At 45.4% G+C, this 23,108-nt stretch overlaps 1 long non-coding RNA gene and 1 pseudogene across 4 annotated transcripts; one reads left to right on the top strand and one right to left on the bottom strand.

Moving 5' to 3' along the window:
* The first annotated feature begins 569 nt into the window (after positions 1-569).
* LOC113878206 lies at positions 570-23,046 on the top strand. 4 transcript variants are annotated; one of them, XR_003506934.1, is made up of 5 exons: positions 711-799; positions 2,183-2,347; positions 2,446-2,540; positions 14,495-14,675; positions 19,413-23,046. It is a non-coding gene; the product is annotated as an uncharacterized LOC113878206 (long non-coding RNA). The 4 variants fall into 4 exon arrangements; XR_003506933.1 differs by lacking the exons at positions 14,495-14,675; positions 19,413-23,046 and adding an exon at positions 3,071-3,264 and having other exon boundaries at positions 570-718; XR_003506935.1 differs by lacking the exons at positions 14,495-14,675; positions 19,413-23,046 and adding an exon at positions 5,247-5,691.
* LOC113878205 lies at positions 5,722-6,271 on the bottom strand (annotated as a pseudogene).
* Positions 23,047-23,108: the final 62 nt, after the last annotated feature.

Here is a 23,108-nt window from a genome sequence, read left to right as displayed (position 1 = left end):
TGGCATGCAGATTTTTCACACCATTGTAAAGTTGAAAAACTGTAAGCAAACTGTTGTAAGATTGGGGACCATTTGTTTAACACTCAATATCCTGTTCTCTGATAGTGAAACTGGTATTACAGGAAAAACTGTGCCTCCGAAGAATTCTTGGTTTTCTTAGAATGATACCCTTTCCCCAAATGAATAATGGCTGGGGACTTCCCTGGTGGTCCGGTGACTAAGACTCCACGCTCCCAGTGCAGGGGCCTGGGTTCGATCCCTGGTCAGGGAACTGGATCCCACATCCCGCAACTAAAGGTCTTGCATGCCAGCAAGTAAAGACCTCCAATGCTGCAACGAAGATCACGGCAACGAAGACTGAAGATCCCACGTGCCACTAAGACCGACACAATCAAACAGACAAAAATAAATGACGACTTGCCACTTGAAGACACTCGCCGGCTTCTTTCTTTTCAAAGTGGGATGAGAATCTTATCATCTGATTCAAGTGGGATGATAAGGCTTTCTCTGAGGCCAGCCCTGATGCCCCGCTCTGTTCTCGGGCACCCAGCCGAGGCTCACTCGGGCTGTGCAGCCTCGTTCGTCCTTCCAGGCTCCGACCAAGCCCGGCTCTGAACCGGGCTGTCCGTTTCCCTGACTACCTGGGAGCTGCACCATGTGACAGGGTGGCTCTGAGAGTGAAAGCAAGCTGGCACTGTGGAGCTGGGAACGAGGAAATGTGAGTCGAGTGTGGTGTGTGTGTGTCTGTGTCTGTGAGGTTGGGCGTTGCTCCTGAGCTCCATCCCAGAGCTGCAAAAAGGTAGGAGACTGACTGGCTGGGTTAATCATGCATTCTGAGCTTTTGATGGGGCCCGACGAGACAGATGCCTGAGCAGGTTCAGTGAACAACTTGGTTGAGGTCACCTTGGCTGATGGAGGAAGGGCACTTGCCCTCCTGTGGCAAAGACAGGAAATGGCTTTCCTGTCACTTCCAGGGTAGCGCTCAGTGTGGCAAGCGGGTCTCTGATTGGATGAGCCCAGCACTGGAGCAGTTTCTGTGGAGAGGTTGAACCAGACAAGTGTTTATTGCTGCAGCACGAAAATTAAAAGGTTGCTAGGGGAAGGCAAGGGAGGCAGGAAGTTAAGTGCTGAGTCCCCTACAAATGCCGCTGCTGTGGTCCACCCCCAGCCCATCGGTGCAGATTACAGAGAAGGGATTTTCCTTAAATTCTAGCTGACAATGAAATTACATTTGGGGTATAGTTTTACCCTCGACTGATGCTTTTCCTGAACTGGAACTGAAATGTCAGTCACCTGACCTTCTAGTCACTCAGTTCTTTTAATTAAAAGATGGTTCTAAGCAAAATCCAGTAGTGGCCCATTTATTATTTATCAAGCATTTTCCTTCCAGCAGTTAGTGAAAGGTCAGTGGCTTCAACGGATGCTTTGTTTTGGGTGAGCAGCTTAGATGAAAAAGATACACAATCAATCTCCACTCCCTCCTATTTGCTCACAGGCAGGACACTGTTTAATAGTCACTGTGGCATTTAGGATCTCAGACCTCTTGAAACATGCGGAAAAGTGCATGTGCATCCCTTGCTGCTGAACATTTCTCCAAAAGCAAACATCAGGTTGTGATTATGGTTAATAATGAGATATTGATTGTTTGAAAATGTCACCGCCTGGGACGTTGGCCCCAGCACCGCTAGATGGCGCTGCCCTCTCACGCTGACGGGCCACGATCGGTTCGTTTCCTTGCCTCGGGATACCTTGCCTTTCAAGGTTGGCCAGTGTCCTTGGAAAATGATGTTCTGGCTGAGATTTAGGAAGCTGAGGTCCTGGGGGTGCCTGGGGGTACAGTAGAGATGGGAGTGGAAGGGCCACAGGACACATGCCAAGACCTGCAGAGTGGGGGTGGGTGGACCCAGCGCAGTCTGCACCCTAACAGGAGCAGAAGGGGAAGGACCTAACCAGTGCTGAGCCCTTGGAGTCTCTGCCCGCAGCAGGGTTCTCTGACCTCCAGTCAGTCTGCGAATTTGCTTCAGAGGATGGAGGGAGAGAATGGTGCAGGCAGAGGGGGCAGTGCGGAGCCACGGAAACACCCAGGCCTGTGGCCAGACACCTGAGATTGAAACCCTGATCAGTTGCTTTGTCTTGTGAATGAGCGAGTGAATAGCTTGTGCCTCGGTTTCCTTATCTGCAGGACAGGAAACCCCACAGCTGCCTCTTGGAGTTGTGATATGCAGCAAACAAGCGTCAACAAACCGGATCTGTCTTCGCTCTCTCTGCTTGGAAAGCTTCAGCAACTGTTGATTCCCACTGGATGGAAGTGAACGTGCTTTAGACCAAAATGCAGAAGAAACAAAACGTTGGTGTCACATACCTTTTCACCAGATGCTTGTTTAATCATTTGTCTTTTCTCAACCCTCTCCCCCAGTAGTTACCATCTCCTTTATCGTCTTCCAGCCTCCTAGTAGCCAATCAATCAACCAAAAAACCCAAAGGACGAAACCAAAGACCATCCTGGGAACTTGTCCATCATTGGAACTTACCCAATGCTGGTAGGTTTCACTGAAAAACTTGCTTTTCTTTAGTTATTTCTTAAGCAGACTCTGTGTGTGTGTGTGTGTGTGTGTGTGTGTGTGTGTGTGTGTAGAAACTGGTGTCTTACTGGCATTCCTTCTGTCACTTTTTCCCTTTGTCATTGTTGCTCCCCTGCCTTCCTTGTGGTAATCTTTTCTCCTTTCTTTCTCTCCTCTGCACCCCAGACTGTAGGGGGTAGCCAGGGGGTCATGACCTAGAGGCCTGGAGGAAGAGCTCTGGCCTCTTTCCTCCAGAGGTCTCAGTCAAAAGAATTGTGCTCGAGTCCTGGCACTTGCTTCCCTGTGTGACTGTGGCTTTGAGTAGGTCACTTAATCCTTCTAAATATTCAGTTCTAGGGAAGTGAAAGCGCTCAGTCATGTCCAGCTCTTTGTGACCCCATGGACTGAACAGTCTATGGAATTCTCCAGGCTAGAAGAGTGGGTAGCCTTTCCCTTCTCCAGGGGATCTTCCCAACCCAGGGATTGAACCCAGGTCTCCTGCATTACAGGTGGATTCTTTACCAGCTGAGCCACAAGGGGAGCCCAAGAATTCTGGAGTGGGTAGCCTCTCCCTTCTGCAGGGGATCTTCCCTACCCAGGAATTGAACCGGAGAGCCTACTAGGTCCTTGAAAGTGTGTTTGTTGAGTGAACGAATGGACAAATAAACGTTTCCCCATCCATACCGTGGGGAGACTTGTACCAGCACCATGTATGCTTTGGGGGCAGAACCCATACAAGAGACGGATGTGACAGAATGGTGTAAACGCGAGCCTCCTACAGTGACAGGAAATAGCGGTGTGGGGAGATGGAAATGGCCCTGGCCGCAGAGCCAGGCTTCCCCCAGGAGAACAGAGGCGGGGATTTTGGAGGGTCCAGAGCAGCAAGGAGGCCGGTGGTCTCTCCTGCTGAGGAGTCCTGCTGAGGAGGCCTGCTCTTGCACAACCCCCTGCAGACACGCTCAGGATCACCTACCGCACATTAAACGTGGGGAGAGGGGGTCCTGAACTCTCTCACCAGCTTCCCTGGCCTCTGCCAAGTGCGGCGAGACGGCCCTGCTCCAGCCTTGGTCCCTGCCGCTGCACCCTCCTGCGGCTTGCCAGGCTTGCCAGCTCCATCCCCCTGCCCTGGCGCGTGTGTTGCTTGGGCCTCTGGAGGCTTCCGCCCCACCCCTCCCAGGGTAAAATTCCAGGGACCACGAGCTGCTGTCGTCACTGCTGCCTCAGCCTTGGGCTGACTGTCACCTCTCATGGCAAGGCAGGGTCTCCAGTTCAGACCGGGCAGAGGGAGGGTCCAGGCCCGGGCCTGGCTGATCTCACCGCACCCGGCTCCTGCCACACTCGTGGGGGCCCCTGAAGTTAGAACAAGAGGCTTAACCTCAGAAAAACAACAAATTAAATCCTAAGGAGGCAACCTCGCCCCCTCTCTCACTTGCCCACTTTTGGATGTGAGAGAAAAGGAAGGGGCTGTGGGAGACAGCCCAGCTGAGTAGGAACATCTGGTAACCTGAGTTCCAGGCAGATAAAATGCACCAGAATTTCCCACAGTCCTACAGCTTTCCAGCGGTGTCTCCTGGCCTGGGCAACTTAAGTGCCAATCCAGCATGTTCTCAGAACTGGACCTGTTTATTCCTTCCCTTTTGATTACTGAAGTAATCAAAATCAAATTCAGACCAACCTCTGAAAAGAACCACTTTGAATACCTATGAAGTCAAGAAGGTTGAATTTAGGAAAGTCTCATCTACAGGACTTTGTTCCCCTGAGCTGTAGGCCACTTATAATTAATATTAATGAAAGACAGATGACAGATGCTTATTGCTCAACTGACAGACGTGCTGCCAAAGCCCACGGGGGTTACTTTAAGATCTAAAGGACTTGAATGTACTTCGCTGTCACGTTGAAGAGAATAGAACTTTCAGGGTGTAATCAAAATTTCGTATGTATGAGAACTCAGTGACCCACAGGCAATGTCTGCCTTAACAACACAACACGACACAAAAGAACTGAGTGTGCCGCCATTGCTTACCGACATTTAGAAATAGCTCCTTTAAGCCCCAGACCGAGGCGGGAGATGAAGGGAGACCATAGGTGCAGCACAGGGTCCGGCGCCTGGAGACCCCAGCCCAGACTCAGCTCATGCCCTAATTGGGAGACCCCAGCGTTCACTTTTCACTTTCATGCATTGGAGAAGGAGATGGCAACCCACTCCAGTGTTCTTGCCTGGAGAATCCCAGGGACGGGGGAGCCTGGTGGCCTGCCGTCTGTGGGGTCGCACAGAGTCAGACGCGACGGAAATGACTTAGCATTAGCCCAGACTCAGCTCATCCCCTAATTGGCTGTGACTTTGGGACGTTGTTAACCTTTTCAGCCATTTGTAAAATAAAGGGTTGAGCTGCAAGACCTCAAAAGGCAGGGTCTGTGGTTCCGAGAAGAACTGCAAAGCTGGGGCGAGAAAGCATGCTCCAAGACTTACTAAATACATACTCAAGGTCTTTTCAGTTTTTAAATGTTGATTATGGAAACACTCATAAAGGTAGAGAAAATAGTGCAATGATCCTCCACATATTCATCATGTAGACTTAACTCATGAATATTTTGCCATATCTGCTCGTCTGTATTTTTTTTGAAAATTTTTTTAAATAGAAAAATTATTTATTACTGCTCTTTTCATGTATCTTATTGTTCCAGAAACAGTCTTCCGTACATATCTGAAATGATGTACTGTCACACACTCTGTTTAAAGGCAAAGCCTCATTGATAAAGCTGATCAGCTGTCCAGAGTTCTCAGCCTATGGGACCTCACTTCCTGGTTTTACATTAATTTCTGAAGGTCAGAAAAGTCACCTCCAAAAAATGTCAAGGGCTTTGTAAAAAACAATCACTTTATTCAGTATTATAGCTGTAGAAATGAAGTACATTTTCTTTAAGAAATAAAAAAAAAAAACCACAAAGAAAATGCCACTTAACATCATTGGTACGTCAGTAAAGGCCAGCAGGGAAAAATACTGATAAGCTTGTTTCTGACACCAAAAAGGCATTCTAGTCCAAGCTTTAATATGGTTCCTATTTTTTCACTAGATGTTTCTTTTCTGCTATTTTTTATCCTTTTCCGTATTTCATATCCAAGGACTAGTACAGCCTTTAAATTTCATTAACAGGAGAAAATTCAGTACCTGCTGATTTCTTCTCAAAAGACACTCTAACCCATTAGATACCCCAGCAGCTTCATTCTCATGAAGACTCTAGCCATGAAAAAACTCAAACAGGAAGCTGGATGCAAGTCCTTCCATAACATACTGTCCATTTAGGCCAAGAAAGCTACTGGTCTCTGATGTCCGTGTTCATCAGTCACTGAACCAACACTTGAAGGTTCAACAATAACATCACAACGCATCCCTCCAGTAGGGAGGAAGTAAGACACCACCACCAGAGCGCACACCATCGTAGCCGACGGCATGTGCACCCAGGGCGGCTTCTTCAGCTTCAGGTTCGGGCATTCGAGCACCAAGAACGGGACTCGGTCCAAACTCTCCATGTTGGTGGCGGCAGGGGAAGCTCTCAGCCTCCAACCTCATGCGCCACCCACAAACAGCTGACATATTTTTAAAGTAAGTCCAGACATGGCCTCTGTCGCCCAAGGCTACAGTCTTTCCTCGTGGCTCAGCTGGTTAAGAGTCTGCCTGTAAAGCAGGAGACCTGGGTTCACTCTCTGGGTCAGGAAGATCCCTTGGAGAAGGAAATGGCAGCCCACTCCAGTATTCTTGCCTGGAGAATCCCATGGACAGAGGAGCCTGGTGGCTTATAGTCTATGGGGTCACAAAGAGTCAGACAGGGCTGAACAACTTTCACTTTTACCCAAGGCTACAGTCTGCTTTTGCGAGGTGCTGGAGTGACTGTGAGGAGATTCCCCATGTCCAAGGGCAGAGCAAGAGACTTCCAGAAAAACATTTACTTCTGCTTTATTGACTATGCCAAAGCCTTTGACTGTGTGGATCACAACAAACAGTGGAAAATTCTTCAAGAGATGGGAACACCAGACCACCTGACCTGCCTCCTGAGAAATCTGCATGCAGGTCAAGAAGCAACAGTTAGAACTGGACATGGAACAACAGACTGGTTCCAAATCAGGAAAGGAGTACATCAAGGCTGTATACTGTCACCCTTCCTGTTTAACTTCTATGCAGAGTACATCATGGGAAATGCTGGGCTGAGTGAAGCACAAGCTGGAATCAAGATTGCCGGGAGAAATATCAATAACCTCAGATATGCAGATGACACCACCCTTATGGCAGAAAGCGATGAACTAAAGAGCCTCTTGATGAAAGTGAAAGAGGAGAGTGAAAAAGTTGGCTTAAAGCTCAACATTCAGAAAACTAAGATCATGGCATCTGGTCCCATCACTTCATGACAAATAGATGGGGAAACAATGGAAACAGTGACAGACTTTATTATTTTGGGCTCAAAAATCACTGTGGGTAGTGACTGCAGCCATGAAATTAAAAGACACTTGCTCTTTGGAAGAAAAGTTATGACCAACCTAGACAGCATATTAAAAAGCAGAGACATTACTTTGCCAACAAAGGTCATCTAGTCTAAGCTATGGTTTTTCCAGTAGTCATGTATGGATGTGAGAGTTGGACCATAAAGAAGGCTGAGCACCGAAGAACTGATGCTTTTGAACTGTGGTGTTGGAGAAGACTCTTGAGAGTTCCTTAGACAACAGGGAGATTCAACCAGTAAACCCTAAAGGAAATCAGTCCTGAATATTCATTGGAAGGACTGATGCTGAAGCTGAAACTCCAATACTTTGGCCACGTGATGTGAAGAACTGACTCACTGGAGAAAACCCTGTTTCTGGGAAAGATTGAAGGCAGGAAGAGAAGGGCATGACAAAGGATGAGATGGTTGGACAGCATCATCCATGAGGTCGCAGAGTTGGACATGACTGAGCGACTAAACTGAACTGAACTGACAGTCTGCTTCTTTGAAAAACAAGACTTTAACAATACCATCATTAGGCCTGAGAAGATGGTAATTAAAAGTAATTTAGGGACTTCTTTGGCAGTCCAATGATTAAGACTTGGAGAGGGCATGGGTTTGACCCCTGGTCAGGGAACTAAGATCCCACATTGCCTTGCATGCATGCAATCCCCAGTCCACATTCACATTTCCCCATAGTTCTCTGGACAGGCTCCTAGCCTCCTCCTACCCCATGTCAATCCCTGGGGTCAACCACAGTTAACTACGTCTAGTTTTAGAGCCCCTGGTGATTCCCTTTCCAGAAATCATAGTTTATACCACCAATTCTTGTTTACCATCTGCGGTCACAGTGTTTGAGCTTCCTGCTAGGATGGATGAGGGTTCAGCTAACTTGCTTCCACTGTGGTGTATTTCCACCTAGTTCCTCTGAATAGTAATGTTGCAGGAAGGGGGACCCCTTCCAGGGCCCGAGAGTGGGCCTTTGTCTAACTCTCGGAAATGAATTGTCCAAGGAGACACATGCTGACGAAGCAAGAAGCTTTATGGCGCCCAGGTGGAGAGCAGCAGGGTGAGGGAACCCTGGAGGCCGGCTCTGCCACATGGCTGGCAGTCTCAGGGTTTATGGAGATGGGATTGTTTCTGGGTTTTCTTTGGTCCATCGCTCTGACTCGGGGTCTTTCCTGTGGACACACATCGCTCAATGAAGATGGATTCCAGTGAGAAGGACTCTGGGAGATTGGTAGGACATATGGACTGGCGTCCCCTCTCTCGGTTTGGCCTTTCCTGAATTCTTCAGGTTGGTTATAACTTGTTAGTTCTGCGTTCCTTACCAGGACCTCCTGTTGTAAGATAACAGAGGCAGGTGGCTACTATTTTGCCTGGCCAGGGCAGGCAGTTCCAGTCAGTGGTTCCCGTAACAGTAACACTGACTGAGGTTCTACTTCGGGTTGAATTGTGTCATCCCCCAAAGATATGCTGAAGTCCTCATTTCCGGTGCCTGTGAATGTCACCTTATTTGACAATCAGGTCTTTGCAGATGTAAACAAATGAATGCACAGTCATATTGCATTAGAGCCAGCCCCAAATCTAATGGCTGGCATCCTCAGGAGAGAGGTATTTGGAAACAGACCCACACAAAGAGGGAAGACAGCTGCGTGAAGACAGAGGCAGAGACTGGAGAGATGTGAGCAAAAAACAGAGTGCTGAGGGTTGCCTGCAACCAGCAGAAGCTGGGAGAGGCAAGGAGGGGTCCCCCCTTAGGCCCCTCAGGGACAGCGTGGCCCCACAGGCCCCCAGAATTGTGAAAGAATCAATTTTTGTTTCAGACTACTCCATTTGTGGTGGTTTTTTATGGCAGCCCCAGGAAACCAGTACAGGGCCTTCCCAGGTGGCGCTAGTGGTAAAGAACCCGCCTGCCAATGCAGGAGACACAAGAGACACAAGTTTGATCCCTGGGTCAGGAAGATCCCCTGGAGGAGGGCACGGCAACCCACTCCAGTATTCTTGCCTGGAGAATCCCATGGACAGAGGAGCCTGGTGGGCTGCAGTCCACGGGGTCACAAAAGAGTTGGACACAACTTATGACTAAACAACAGCAGCAATGTAGGGAGAAACCCAGTTCTTCCCTCCTGGGTATTTCTTCCTGTGAGTTGCCTTTACTGCTCACAGATAACACGTCTGGTCAGCAAGTGTGTGGCCGTTTCCCCCTACAACAAACGATTCTCTGAGACATCAGCTGAGTATCCTACCGTTTAATTCAGTTCTGACCCTGTCTGCCGAGAGATAGCATTAGGTCCCCAGGTTGAGAGCCCAGTCTTTTAAGACTGCCCACCCCATCTCCCCTGCACATACCTCAGATGCCAGTCACAAATCCAGGTTATCATCTGTACTTCACACCAACCAGCTGTAGATCAGAGCTTCCAACTACCCGCTCCTTGGGTATGATTAATTTGCTACAGCAACTCACAGAACTCAGAGGAACACTTACTTACATTTACCAGTTTACATGTGATAAAGGACACAGATTAAAGGCCGGATGGAAGAGATGCACAGGACAAGCCCTCTGCAGGGAGTTTCCCTTGCAGTCCCGCTACATGTTTACGAACCCGGACGGATCTTGGACCCCACACTTTTGAGATTTTATGGAAGCTTCATCACGTAGGTACGATCAATCATTAACTCCATTTTCAGCCCTTCTCCCTCCTAAAGAGAATGGGGGGTCGGGGCTAAAAATTCCAAGCTTCTGACTGTGGCTTGGTCTTTCTGGTGACCAGCACCTCAACCAGGAACCATCCAAGAGCCCACTGCTTTAGAACAAAAGACATTCCTAGTCTGCTGGAAATTACAAAGGTTTCAGGAGTGCTGTGTCAGGAGCTGGGGACAGAGACCGATGTATTTATCGAATTACAAATCACGATATCACAATTACATAAGATGCATACAGCTCTATTTCTTGTTCCATCAGCTACCTTGACTGTATATTTCGTAAGATAAGAATAAGAACCAAAGGTTTCAACAGGCAGCTGAATGGACCCAGGGTCTGAGAAGTCAGAGGGATCGTGAGCTGCCCCAGGCAAAAGGGCACATTCTTCCGAGCTAGGTCATAGCTGCTCCAGCTTGAAGACTGTAGGGGGTCCCAGTGGTGGAACTGGAGCTGAAGGAGAGCCCTGCCCAGAGTTGAGGTTATCTCGCGTGCTTCTAGGCACCAGCTCCCAGAATCTGCCTGCTTCCCTCTTGCTTCTCAGAGACCTGCTCTTCTGGAAAGGTTCCGGATGCAGGCTGTGGAGATGGGTCCTCACAGAGCGGCTTCCTCTGAGTCTGGTTTTGACATGAAGCACCAGTGGGCATTGGGAGATGCTAGAAGATGATTGAGTGATGCTCCCCTTTTATTCTGTAGGAATGTTATTCACCATCTTTTCCACTCTGGAAATTCATGAGAGAAGTTTCTTTCACATCTTGATTCAAAGAAAATCTGTGCCTTTTCTGTACAAATCGGATGGCTTACTTTTGTGGTCTTGGAAAATCCAGTATCTTAGTTCCCCTTAGCTCTGGCTGTGAGGAAATTCAGAGTTAAAGTATCAGGCATGTGTAACTCTGGCGTAGGGGCTTACAATGGAACTTGCTTGATAGTTAGGGAATATTTCATGCATGCTAAAATTACAGAGACTATACAACAAATATTCACATACCCACCCCCCAGTTTCAGAAGCAAAATGAGCATACAAATGAAGCCCCCTAGGTACTCAGACCTGATTCCTTATCCCATGATAAATAGCTTCTTGGACTAGGTATTTATGCTTCCCACTTAAAAAATAATAAATTAAAAAATTTTTTCCCAATGTATGCATCTGTAACAAACACACAACATTATTTTGCATGTCTTAAAACATATTAGTGGTTTCACACTACATGTAGACCATATGTGTGTGTGTGTGTGCATGCTAAGTCGCTTCAGTTGTGTCTGACTCTTTTCTATGCTATGGACTGCAACCGGCCAAGTTCCTCTGTCCATGGGATTCTCCAAGCAAGAATACTGGAGTGGATTGCCAGGCCCTCTTCCAGGGGATCTTTCCCACCCAGGGATTGAGCCCGAGTCACTTACACCTCCTGCATTGACAGGCGAGTTAGTTCCTTACCACTAGTATCACCTGGGAAGCCCGTACTGTAGATGTAGTCTTCGATAATTTGTTCTTTTTACTCAAAACTCTTATTCTGAGACTTGTGTTGACACATGAAATTAATTCCATTTTCACTGCTGTACAATATTCTATTATGGTTGTTCAGTTGCCAAGTCATGTCTGACTCTTTGCAAGCCCACGGCCTGCAGGACACCAGACTTCCCTGTCCCTCACCATCTCCTGGGGTTTGCCCAAATTCATGTCCATTGAATTGGTGATGCCATTCAACCATCTCTGTCATCCTCTTCTCCTTCCCAGCACCAGGGTCTTTTCCAGTGAGTCAGTTCTCTGTATCAGGTGGCTAAAGTACTGGAGCTTCAGCTTCAGCTTCAGCATCAGTCCTTCCAATGAGTTATTCAGGGTAGATTTCCTTTGAGATTGACTGGTTTGATCTCTCAGCTCCTCATAGCAAAATTCAAGTTTAACTTAAAGAAAGCGGGGAAAACCACTAGGTCAGTCAGCTACGACTCAAATCAGCATTCTATTCTTAGACTAGAGAAATTATGCTGTAGTGTTTAAGAGCGTGGCTCTGGAGCCAGAATGCCAGGGTTCAAATCCCAGCTCTGTCACTTTCTAGATCTGTGAACTTGGGCAAATTAAATTTTCTGTGCCTCAGTTTCTGCAGCTATAAAATAAGGCCAAGGATAGCATGTACTTCATAGAGCTGATGTAAAGATTTGAAATAAGGTTGTAGTTGTAAAGCGTCTAAAATATGCCGGGTTCATGGGGTGTGCTCTTTAAGAGCTGGCAGTCCCACATTTATTTACCTGCTGGTGGGCTTTTAAGCTGTTTCTAGTTTTTTGTTTTGTCTCCAGGATGTGGCAGGGAACATTATTTTTTTAATTGGGATGTAGTTGCTTTACAATATTGCGTTAGCTTCCTCTGTACAATGAAGTGAATCAGCCATATGTACAGTAAATTCTCTCCCGCTTGGACCTGCCTCCCATCCCCTACCCACCCCCTACCCCATGCCACTCATCTCAGTCACCACAGAGCACCGAGCTGAGCTTCCTGTGCCATATAGCAGCTTCCCACTAACTATTAATACCTCTTTTACACATGGTCGTGTATATATGGAATCTAAAGTGGCTCAGACGGTAAAGTGTCTGCCTGCAGTGCGGGATACCTGGGTTTGATCCCTGGGTTGGGAAGATCCGCTGGAGAAGGAAATGGCAACCCACTCCAGTACTCTTGCCTGGAGAATCCCATGGACGGAGGAGCCTGGTGGGTAGTGTACATTATGTCTGTCCCAATCTCCCAATTCACCCCACCCTTGCGTCCCCCCTCCCCATGTCCGCATGTTCTTGTCCTGAAATAGGTTCATCAGGAACATTTTTCTAAATTCCACATATATGCTTTAATATATGATATTTGTTTTTCTCTAGTCTCTAGGTCCATCCACATCTCTACAGATGACCCAACTTCATTTAATGGCTGAGTAATATTCCATTGTGTATATATGTACCACATCTTCTTTATTCACTCATCTGCCAATGGACATAGGGAACTGTATTGTAAATGTTTCTTTGTGCAAGAAAGAGACCCTCTGAGCTGAGTACACACCCGGGAGTGGGATTGCTGGGCTGCAGGGCGTTCCGGTCTGTCACTGTCTGGGCGGTGCCACATCGTTCTCCTGGAACTGCTGTGCTGAGCGGCTGAGTGCGCCCATCGCTCTCACCGTGGCGCTCTCCTAACGGTGTTTTGTGTACTACTTTCGCTTACACTTTGCTTGATCTTCCTTTCCCTTTGTCCAAATATCCCCATCTACTCATTTTTATCCTCATGCCCATTTCTATAAGCGTTCTTTTGTCCCTTCACCCTCCTTTTTTCTTTTGAATGAAGCAGAATCTAAATGCATAAGAATTAGGGCCTCACAGAATGGAGGTCATAATACAGGGCTGCCAGCTGCCCCCACCCTGGACCTGCAGGCGCCCTGGCTCTCGGCGTTTGGAAAGGTTGCTATGTTACGGCTGATATGAGCACTGAGTGTTCACTATGTCATAGGTGCCCTGGCTACGTTATCTTGTTAAGTCTTACAGCAACCCCATGATATAGGACCATTAGAGTCAAAGAACCTTGATTCGAAGGAGGCAGTGATGCCGGAGTCTGTGCTCTTAATCAAGGCCACTGAGGGGGCTGCCCAGCTGGGGTGACTCAGGCACAATTTGCATAGACTGCCGTGTGAACAGCGCCCCCTGGAGGTGTCCAGTGCCATAGCCCTGGCCTTCTACTAAGTAAGAGCTTAAGGAAAATGCTTCCGACCTATCTGATAGGCTTAGGAGGGTAGGCACGTGACCCACTGAGGGGCTTTTCTGGTCTGGATATATAGGAATTTCTTAGGGTCTTAGTGCTTCAGGTTCTACAAGCCTATTGGCGTGGAAGCCCTCCCACCTGTATACACATTTCTTTAGGAAGGGAGAGCCCAGCGTGGGCCCCATGTGCTGACACCGACCATGTAAGGGCATGAACTCGGCTGCGGTTGGCGGCTCCCCACCTTGGTCAATGCAGACGTATTGAGCAGTATATTACGAGTGTGTCTCACTCCGATGATGTGTTATGGATAAGTCATTAAGGAGGCAGCTCACCGCGGTGATGTATTGGTATAATAGATCATCAGAGTGAAGTCTTCTGCCGACATACGGGCTGGCTCAAAGGGTGGTGGCATTCAGGGAAGAATTAACCCAGCAGCAGGTCTGGCTTAATTACAGGATAAAAGGTTTGTGAATGATGGGCTGAAGTCTGCAGCACCAGCATTTTGATTCTTGATGTAAAAGTATAATTGGGCTTCCTGAGAGAATTTTTGATTATTTCCAAACAGCTTTATCACAACAGCACAACTTTCCACATGGCTACAGGGGGGCACTTCTTCTTGGGGGGAGATCCCCAGGTCCTCTCCCCATCTGATTTATGGTCATACTTTTGATTCGTGGGCTGCAGAATGAGTTAAGGGGAGATAAAATCCAAGCAGCCTGCCTTTAAAGCCTTCAGAATGATGTCCTTAGCAACCAGACCATTGGAATTGACTGATTTATTCAAATCACCGTTAACCAAGGCAGTGGTTCTCGACTCAATCTGTGGGCATGTGTGGAGAAAAGCGGGCAGTCTGGCGAGCATGTGTGTGCATGTGTCTGAGGACATTAGCATCTCAGGGATAATAATAATAATCATGTTTATCGGACACTTAGCATTGTGCCAAAGGCTTTGCATGTATTATTTAATCTCATTTAATCCCTACGACAACATTGTGAGACAGGCATTCTTCTTCTTCTCATTTTCCAGATGAGGAAACCAGCCAAGGTTGCACAGCTGCTCTCGGGCAGGGCCTGATGCTGCAGGCGACTCTAACCGTCTCCCCTCCCACCTCCAGGCCGACCAACCCCCTTCCTTTGAGGACCCTACATCAGCGCTCTGTGGCCAGGAGACCTCAGTGAGTGCAATTCAAGATGTATTTGTTGAAAAAGTAAGTTTTATTTTAAGACACATAAATCAAATGTCTGGTATTAGTAAGGTCTCAAATTTGGTTCAAGTTTGTTATTTCTTGAAAAGCTCGTAGTTGGAGAGACTTCCTAGCAATGGTGGGTGAAACTGTTTAGCCCAATTCTCCCACTGGAGAAACCATAAAAGCTGCATAGGGACTTCCTTCATGGTCCAGTGGTTAAGAATCTGCCTTCCAATGCGGGGGATGTGGGTTCGATCCCTGGTGTGGGAACTAAGATCCCACATGCCTGGGGCAACTGAGCCCATGTGCCACGGCTACTGAGCCTGCGCGTTCTGGAGCCCGTGCAACACAATGAGATAGCCCTTGCACTGCAACGAAGATTCAGTGCAGCCAAAAAAAAACTGCCTAAAACATTGTTTGAAATTTTCTTAGATAAAATTAAATTCCTGACAGGAGACTAAGAACGACTAGGTCAACAGAGACGGAAGAATAGGAACCAGAGAGGTCAATGGTAGACCAGGAACAAGAGAGGCGAATAAGCAGAGACAGCTTGGCCCTGAGGGTTACCATGCTTACAATCCTGTAGCTCCCGGAAGAGAGAGCAATGGAAGCCGGAAGGCAGCCCTCTCTGCAGCCCCAGGGGACCCCCAGGGCTACCTGCTTGGGAGAGGTGATCTCAGGGTGGAGCAGCCTTCAAGCAGAATTACAACCCAGGTTCCAATTACCCAGATTGTCCAGGTCCAGGAAATCGCAGCCTCGAACATGCTTTAAGGTGGGTCCAGACTGGAATGGCTCCACATTACAGAAGCAGGTCTCTGGACACTGGGCCACATATTATTCCTATAAATCATTTTTAAAATACTGGACTGTGGTTGATGAGAACCAGGCACACAAGGAAACCCAACTCCATGAGTGAGAACCAGCAAAAACAGCCAGCAGAAACAGATCTATAAAGATTTTGGATCTTGAAACCATCAGACTACTGAAAATAAATGAATTTTCTTCCCTATTACATTTAAGTAAATAAAAGATAAGCTTTAAGATACCTTGAGAGAACAGACAACAATAAAAGAGAAGTTGTTCTATAAACCTGCATCTTTGGAAACACCTCATAAAGTAACTGTGTGAGCTCCTTTACTCATAGAACTACCTGTTAGATCCATGGGAAAGAACGAGAAGACAGAGCTGCCAAGTGAACTATGAAAACCTAACGGTGAATCTTTCTTTATCTTAGGTATTGGCATAACCCAACGATCGGTACTGTTCTAGGGCGTGACGGCTTAGGAGTGAATATGATTTGAACTTAATACATTTTTAGGGGCTTCGCAAATGGCGCAGTGGTAAAGAATCTGCCTGTCAAAGCAGGAGATGCAAGAGACGTGGGCTTGATTCCTGGGTCAGGAAGATCCCCTGGAGTAGGAAATGGCAACCCACTCTAGAATCCTTGCTTGGAGAATTCCATGGACAGAGGAGCCTAGCAGGCTATGGTCCAGGGGTCACAAAGAGTTGAACACGACTGGGCGACTGAGTGCACACCCACGCATTTTTAGAGGGTGTCAAATTCAGAACCAGGCGGATCCATCTCCTGCCCCTAAACACGGTCCTAAAGTAAACTGCTTGAGGAGATTGGATCCTGAAGATTACAGGTGGGGGATTTTGAAGTGTGCTCTGTCCCACTGGAAATCAAAGAAGCCCAGCTAAAAGAACTGTGAACTGACTGACAAGGCAGCTGTGGATTGAGCAAAACTTTTTGAAAGGGCTATCTTTTCTGGAAGATTATGACTTTGGAGGAACTAAGGTGATTGGCAGTTCAAAGAATCAGAACATGTAAAATTCTTAAAAATTTATTGACTTATATAATTTTGCCTGTATTACACATAATTAAAAAACCCTTTGTGCAGAAAAAAGAGAAGTTGTTATAGGACAAACACACCAGCTGTCTATCCACCGTTCTCCTATCCCATTCCACCCTCAACCCACGTTGTCCCCCATAAAGAAGAAATTCTGGGCAGCAGAATTCAATATGGAAATCTCACTTAGCTTGGTATCAGAAAACCTAAAAAAGACATTGTTCTATTCTCAGTAAGTTTGTCCTCAAAAAAGAATGTCAAACGTAGAACTTCCTTTGTCTCTTATTTGTGACTCAAAAAATATAATTTGAATTTTCATTAATTTGGAAGTAAGAAATACTTATAGACAAATTGACTGAAAAATCTGGAAAATAGATAACCGACAATATCCCGCACCCCTGTCTTGCAAATAAAAGGGTTATACCGCTTCACATTTTTAAATTGTCATAGAAAATATACTGTTACATTTGATATGTAAGTGTTAAAAAACGTAAGTGGCTATGATGCTATGACATTTATATGTCATTGCTAAAAACCCATAAGATATCAGAGTATTGCATCATAGTTAAAAACATGGCTCTACCTTGGACAGACTGCATTGGGGTTTCAGCTCTGACACAACATTTTGTAATTGTGGGCAAGTTACTTTATTTCTCAGAGCCTCAATTTGCTCATCTGCAAAATGGGGATAATAGTAGCACTGTATCTGCTTCAAAGGGTTGAAAGATTCAAAAGAGATCCTGGGTGGAAAGAGCTTTGCACTCTGCTGACCCAGGAAACTTGCCAATGTGACTTTAACTTCCTAGAATAGCATTACCTATCCAGGTGAAGCTTGCATTTGCATTTTGCTTGTATTTAAATCCAAGAAGGCTTTACATAAAGAGATGGATTGCCTATGTGTAACTAGTCAGAAAAACTCTCTTACCATGAAAAGTTGATGAGACTTAAGTCCTGGGGCCCATCTAAGGGCTGCTCAGACTTGGCTGTTTACAGAGAACCTTTTGATAAAGAAGCTACTTATTCTGGCCTCTAAAATCAAGGCCATCTCTTTGTGAAGGGTAGAAATCCAGGTGAGATAAGATTGATAATCCTGCATTGCAGAAATTTATTAAAGATGTCTAGATTAAAAATGGAGTTGTCAGTCAGTCAATCAGCCCGTATTCTACCTTTTTCTTTGTCATTTACTAAAAATATTCCTGTATGGCAGAGTCCCCTGCAGACATCCTAAATGCTAATCTCCCTTCCCTTCCCTTTTGAAGGACAAGCTTGGTTGTGTTCCTTAACAGAGGTCCCTGGATTTGACCTTGTCTTGATGAAGATTTTACTACTACTATTTAAATTTTTCCTGAATCATATGATTTCAAATAAGGAGGAAAGGCACAAGAGTGGAAGTCACCAATGAAGTATGGCTTAGGCTGCACTCTCCTTTTTTGGATAATTTCCTGAAATCCCAGTGAAAGGGAAAGGATGCAAACAACTAATGTGAAAATTGATCCAAGGATTAACTATTGATCAGTAGGTTGCTGTGAAACTGTCGGAGTTCCTTATGTCAAAGAACTAAGTCAGCATCATTTCAGTTTTCCAATATCTCAGCCAGAACTTGGGGGATGTCTTAGGTTGGGTCTCCTGGAAGCAGACTCTGAGATGGAGAGCTGCAAGCAAAATTTTAGTTAGGAGCATTTTCAGGAGATATACCTGTAAGGGGGCAAGGGAGGCTGGACTCCCTGCCAGTGTGGTTGCCTCAGAGTCTCAGCTAATTGTCTGGGGAGCTCTGTGAATGAGATGGCTCTTCAGTGTTGTTCCTGGGCGAGAAGGCTGGGCCTTTGCTCTCCTCCATCAGCCAGTCACTGGCCAGGGCCATCCCAGGGAGAGGATGTACCTTGGGTAAAGAAATTTCCAATGAGGGATGAAGCTCTGAGCCACAAGCAGTCCATACAGTAGCTGGGAATGGGTGGGTGGCCCTGAAGGGATTTTGGTGGACAGTATCCATGACAGATTAACCTTTGAGCTTCTCAGACTCACTTGCTTCTCATAGTAAGTCTGACCCATCTCTGATGGTTTCTCTAGGATTGAAGATTGTTTCCAAGGGAAACAGACAAGAAAAGGGCTAATGGAATGAAGGGCAGCCCCTGCTACTGCTTTTGAGTTCAAGACTCTGATACTCAAATACCCAACTCTCCACCACCTGTACTACATTCTTCTTACCCTTGGCTGGCATCTTTGCTGGTCTAAGTGGCTTGTTTGGGGTGATGACCCAGACTCTCATTCCGGGGGATTCTGAGGTGTTTTGGTTACCATGCTGTTTTCATGCCTTGGCTGCTGTACTTAGCCATTTACTATTAAACCTGGGTATGATAACACCAAGCAATGCCCCAGCGGAACATCTGGGTGTCAAGTGTATTCTTCTTCACCTTTGCTGAGAACCAGCAGCTGTGGTTCACACTAACGTAAACTGGGCTGACCTACGTGTGAACTTGGCTCGGTTTTTCTCCTCCTTTGTCAGCTGGCCATGCAGGACCCCTGTGCAGGCATAGGTTTGGGGCTGGGGCAACACTGGTGCATAATATGGGATCTGAGTTACCTATTCCTGCAGCTCACTTGCGCTGATCCTGAATGTACCACTTTTATCTTACGGCGGATAACTATTTGGCCTGCCTGCCCCCGTGACTGGGTAGATCTGACGAAACCAGGCTCTTGAGGGGTAGCTCTGGTTGCCTGTCTGATCACTTGGTGTCACTTGGTCAGTCCTTGCTCTCCCAGGTCTGGTAGCATCTTGGAGCTGCTTTTGCATCTGCCTGTAGTTCTTCTTGCAGATGGCCTGTCTTGCTTCAGAACCAAGGGGGTCTATAATATTATTCTCTTCCTGGGGCTTGCCTGAAACTCCATGTGGCATCTTTTCCTACCACAGATCCTCCAGTTCCAGGGAGCCTGCTGGGTCATAAAAGAACAAGAAGCAGAGTTGCCTGAACCTGATTGGAGCCGTTTCCTGCCCTGGTTCCCACTCCAAGCTGGCAGACTTCCATGACAGCAAGGGCTGTGGTACCACCAGAATCTTCCAAACATCTGCTGCTTGATTGGTGGTGGGAGCAGAGGCTCTGGTGCTGGGACCGTGCTTCAGGGACAAGGAGGCGGGGCTCCACATTCCTACCTCTGCCAGTCCTTGGCCCTGGAAGGGATGTAATTTTGAGCAAGGCAGTTCCCTGTGGCCAGAGAAATTCCCAGCGAGGGAGCCAGCTTTGAGCCCTCATCAGCTGATAGCCCCTGTCACAGGGATGTGTGCTGAGGGGGTCTGGGCACTGGACTACAGTATCCACTACAGGGATCTTCCAGGGCTGAAACCAGGGTGAGGAAAGTGAGGTACAGAGGACCCAAATTTAAGGAGTTACTCTCAAGGTCACACAAGTGCAGATTTGGCACTAGTCATAGACTGTCAAACAGTCTTGAACATCTAGTATCAGTAAGTGGTGAAGATTTCAGGTCGATCAGAATAAACTTCCCAGGCACCATGAAGTCAGCCTCTTTCTGGAAATGGTGGAACCGTGGACAACAGTTCTAGAATACTTCCTTTCTAATTCTCAGCACAGGACAGGAAGGGTGAACACAAGGAGAAAATGTTACTTGTAATTACTGCTAAAAAATTTCAAAGCACCTTTTCAACGTGCCAATTATTCTATGACTTTGTCTAAGCCTAGTGTCATAATCCTGGGATTTCTGCATTATGGAAATGAAGTCAAAGCAGGGAAGAATAGAATGTTCCTGTTTCCTCCTGTAATTATGGCATTGAAGACATTGTCCAATCCTGACCCACAGGCCAACTTCAGTAGGTGGGACCACTCACCTGCGAGAGGGAGCAGGTTATAGAATGACCACAACATGCCAAGCGAACAAGAGCTGGTTGGAAGGCCAGAGAAACACATAATTCATATGCAAGTAGAAATCAGAGTTGAAGCCCAATAGAAAAGAACAAGAGTTGGATACAGAGCAGGTTGAGTGGAGAAGGACATGGGTGTGGGGCAGGATTATTCTTGGTACTGATACTGAGCTAGATTTCAGCCCTGGCATCCTGGGAATGTGTGGGCATCCACTGATAATTTTTGCTTTTCTCTTTTACCAAAAGTGTCTTGGACCATCCTTCCCAACGATATAGTTGAGGCAACTAATCAGATCAAATAGTCATTCTTATTCTTAACAACTTGAAAATCAAGTTCATCAGGAAGAATCAATGCATGAAGGTAGTCAATAAAATTTAAAATATCAGAATGTGAGATATCTCCTAGCTATCACATGTATTATAAGGCAACAATAATTAAAACAGCATGATACAGGTATACATAGGCAATTAGACCAGGGAAGTGCAACAGATTTCAGAAAAACAACTTGCGTTTGTGTCGTTATTAAGTAAATGGCAAAGATAGCATTGCACATCAATGAGAAAAGGAAGGATTATTAAATATTGTTAGGAGTAGGTTGTGAATTTCAGAGAAAACTTAAATTTATTTCTCTATCTGGTACCACAACCCAAATAAGTCCCACATAAATTAAAACTCTAAAAATAAAACTTACAACTGTTAAAGTACTAGAAGAAAAGAAAATATGGGGCCTTTTTGAACATGACATGAAATACAGCAGACAAAAGGGAAAGAGCAACAGTTCTCACTACACAGAAGAATAACAACTTTTGTAAGGTGAAAAACACCACAAACAAAAGCTAAAGAATGGAAAAAATGTTTTAAAAACATGTACTAGACAAATGGTTAACATCTACCATATACAAAGAGCTGCTACAAGTCAGTAAGAAAGAGGAATACTGTGGACAAATGAGCAAGCTCTGCAAACTGGCAATTCACAGAAGAAGGAATGCATGTGGCACATAAGAAATGCACAACCTCAGCAACAAAGAAGGCATCATAAAGCAAAATAAGGTCTATTTTCCCTGTCAGAATTGGCACAAGTTAACCAGATTGCTAGTACTCTATGCTAGCAATATAGGACAAGATAAAAACACATGCACAGTTGAAACTGAAACGTACTAAAACTCAGCCCCTCCCACAGTAAACGTGGAAGTGCTATGTCTCTTCAATAACCTATTTTCATTTCTTTTGGATAAGTACTCAGAGGTGGGATTGCTAGATCTTATATTAGTTCTACTTTTGATTTTTTGAGGAACCTCTATATTGTTTTCCATGGTGGCTAAACGAATTCACATTCCTACCAACATTGTACGAGGGTTCCCTTTTCCCTACATCTTGTCAACAATTACTATTTTTTGTCTTCTTGATGATAGCCATTCTTACAGGTGTGAGGTGATAGTGTAGTTTTGACTTGTATTTTGTTTTGCTGAGTTTTATGAGTTCTTTATAGATTTTGGATATTAGCCCCTTATGTGATACTTGGCTTGCAAAATATTCCCCCCATTCTGTAGGTCGCCTTTTTTCTTTGCTGATCATTTCTTTTGATGCACATATGCTCTTACATTTGATATAGTCTTAGCTGTTGATTTTTGCTGATATAACATTTTTAAAGAAGCATTTGGCAGTGTCAGTTAAATTGAAATACATTTGCCCTTTGAATCAGAAATTATACTTTTAGAAATTTATCATACAGAAATCTTCCTTCAAGAGAGACAAGATATATGCCTAAGTAGGTTCACTTAGCTTCGTTATAGAAAAACACTGCAAATAATCCTTCACGATAAGAGAAGTTAGATAAATTGTGGAATATCCATACACTGGAAAACTACTAGAAAGAATAGGGCTGATCTATGTTGTGCAGATTTGGAGTAATGTCTACAACAAGTCGTTAGTTACAGGAAAAAGCAAATTGAAAATTATTACATAAAGTATGAGTCTATTTTTTAAATAGTTAAAAAGTAAAAGAATAATTTCAAATTTAAGCTATTATTGTAGAAATTTTCAAGCACACACAAAAAAAGAGTGTACTGAACCCCTCTAGTCCCAAAATATTTTTGCAGCAATTTTCAACTCTTGGTTATTCTTTTTCCATCTTTTTCCATTCCATTCACTTGCCTCTTCAACCCATGGGTTATTTGAAGAAAATCCCAAATATCTTATCACCGTATCCATAAGTAGTATACATCAGGTCCATGCTCACATTCAAAGGACAGTCCAGGCAGGGAGAAAAGATGCATACTGACTTGATGTCAGTGGTCATCCTTGAAAAGTGGCTTAATTGGGGTGGATTTTTATTTTTAGCCTTTCAGTATTGTATAATTTGTTTTTACATGGTTGCGGTAAAAGAAAGCTCAGTAAAGATTTTTGAGAAAGTAAGGGAGAAACCTCAACCATCTTTTTATCTCTACAAGACCCCCTTACAATCTTTAAAAAAGTAAATAAAATCATTGTTACTTGGTTTTAAAAAGCCACCTCCAATCTTTTACAGAATGGTTTGGGGTTAATACAGCAATAAGGATATTAAAATTAGAATACATAATTAGTACTTATTACTATCAGAACATCCAGTGTAGATCAAATATTTGATAGTTGGATTGTAACCTTTAAGTGCTGCATGTACTGTATGTATATTATAATATAAATAAGCTCTTATTAAAATCAGTGTTGTACAGACTGAAAATCTGTGTCCCCCA

Source organism: Bos indicus x Bos taurus, chromosome 19, assembly GCF_003369695.1.
Source record: "Bos indicus x Bos taurus breed Angus x Brahman F1 hybrid chromosome 19, Bos_hybrid_MaternalHap_v2.0, whole genome shotgun sequence".
Classification (NCBI taxonomy): Eukaryota; Metazoa; Chordata; class Mammalia; order Artiodactyla; family Bovidae; genus Bos; species Bos indicus x Bos taurus.
Note: the sequence above shows the minus strand (reverse complement) of the source record. Positions and strands in the feature narration are given on the sequence as shown.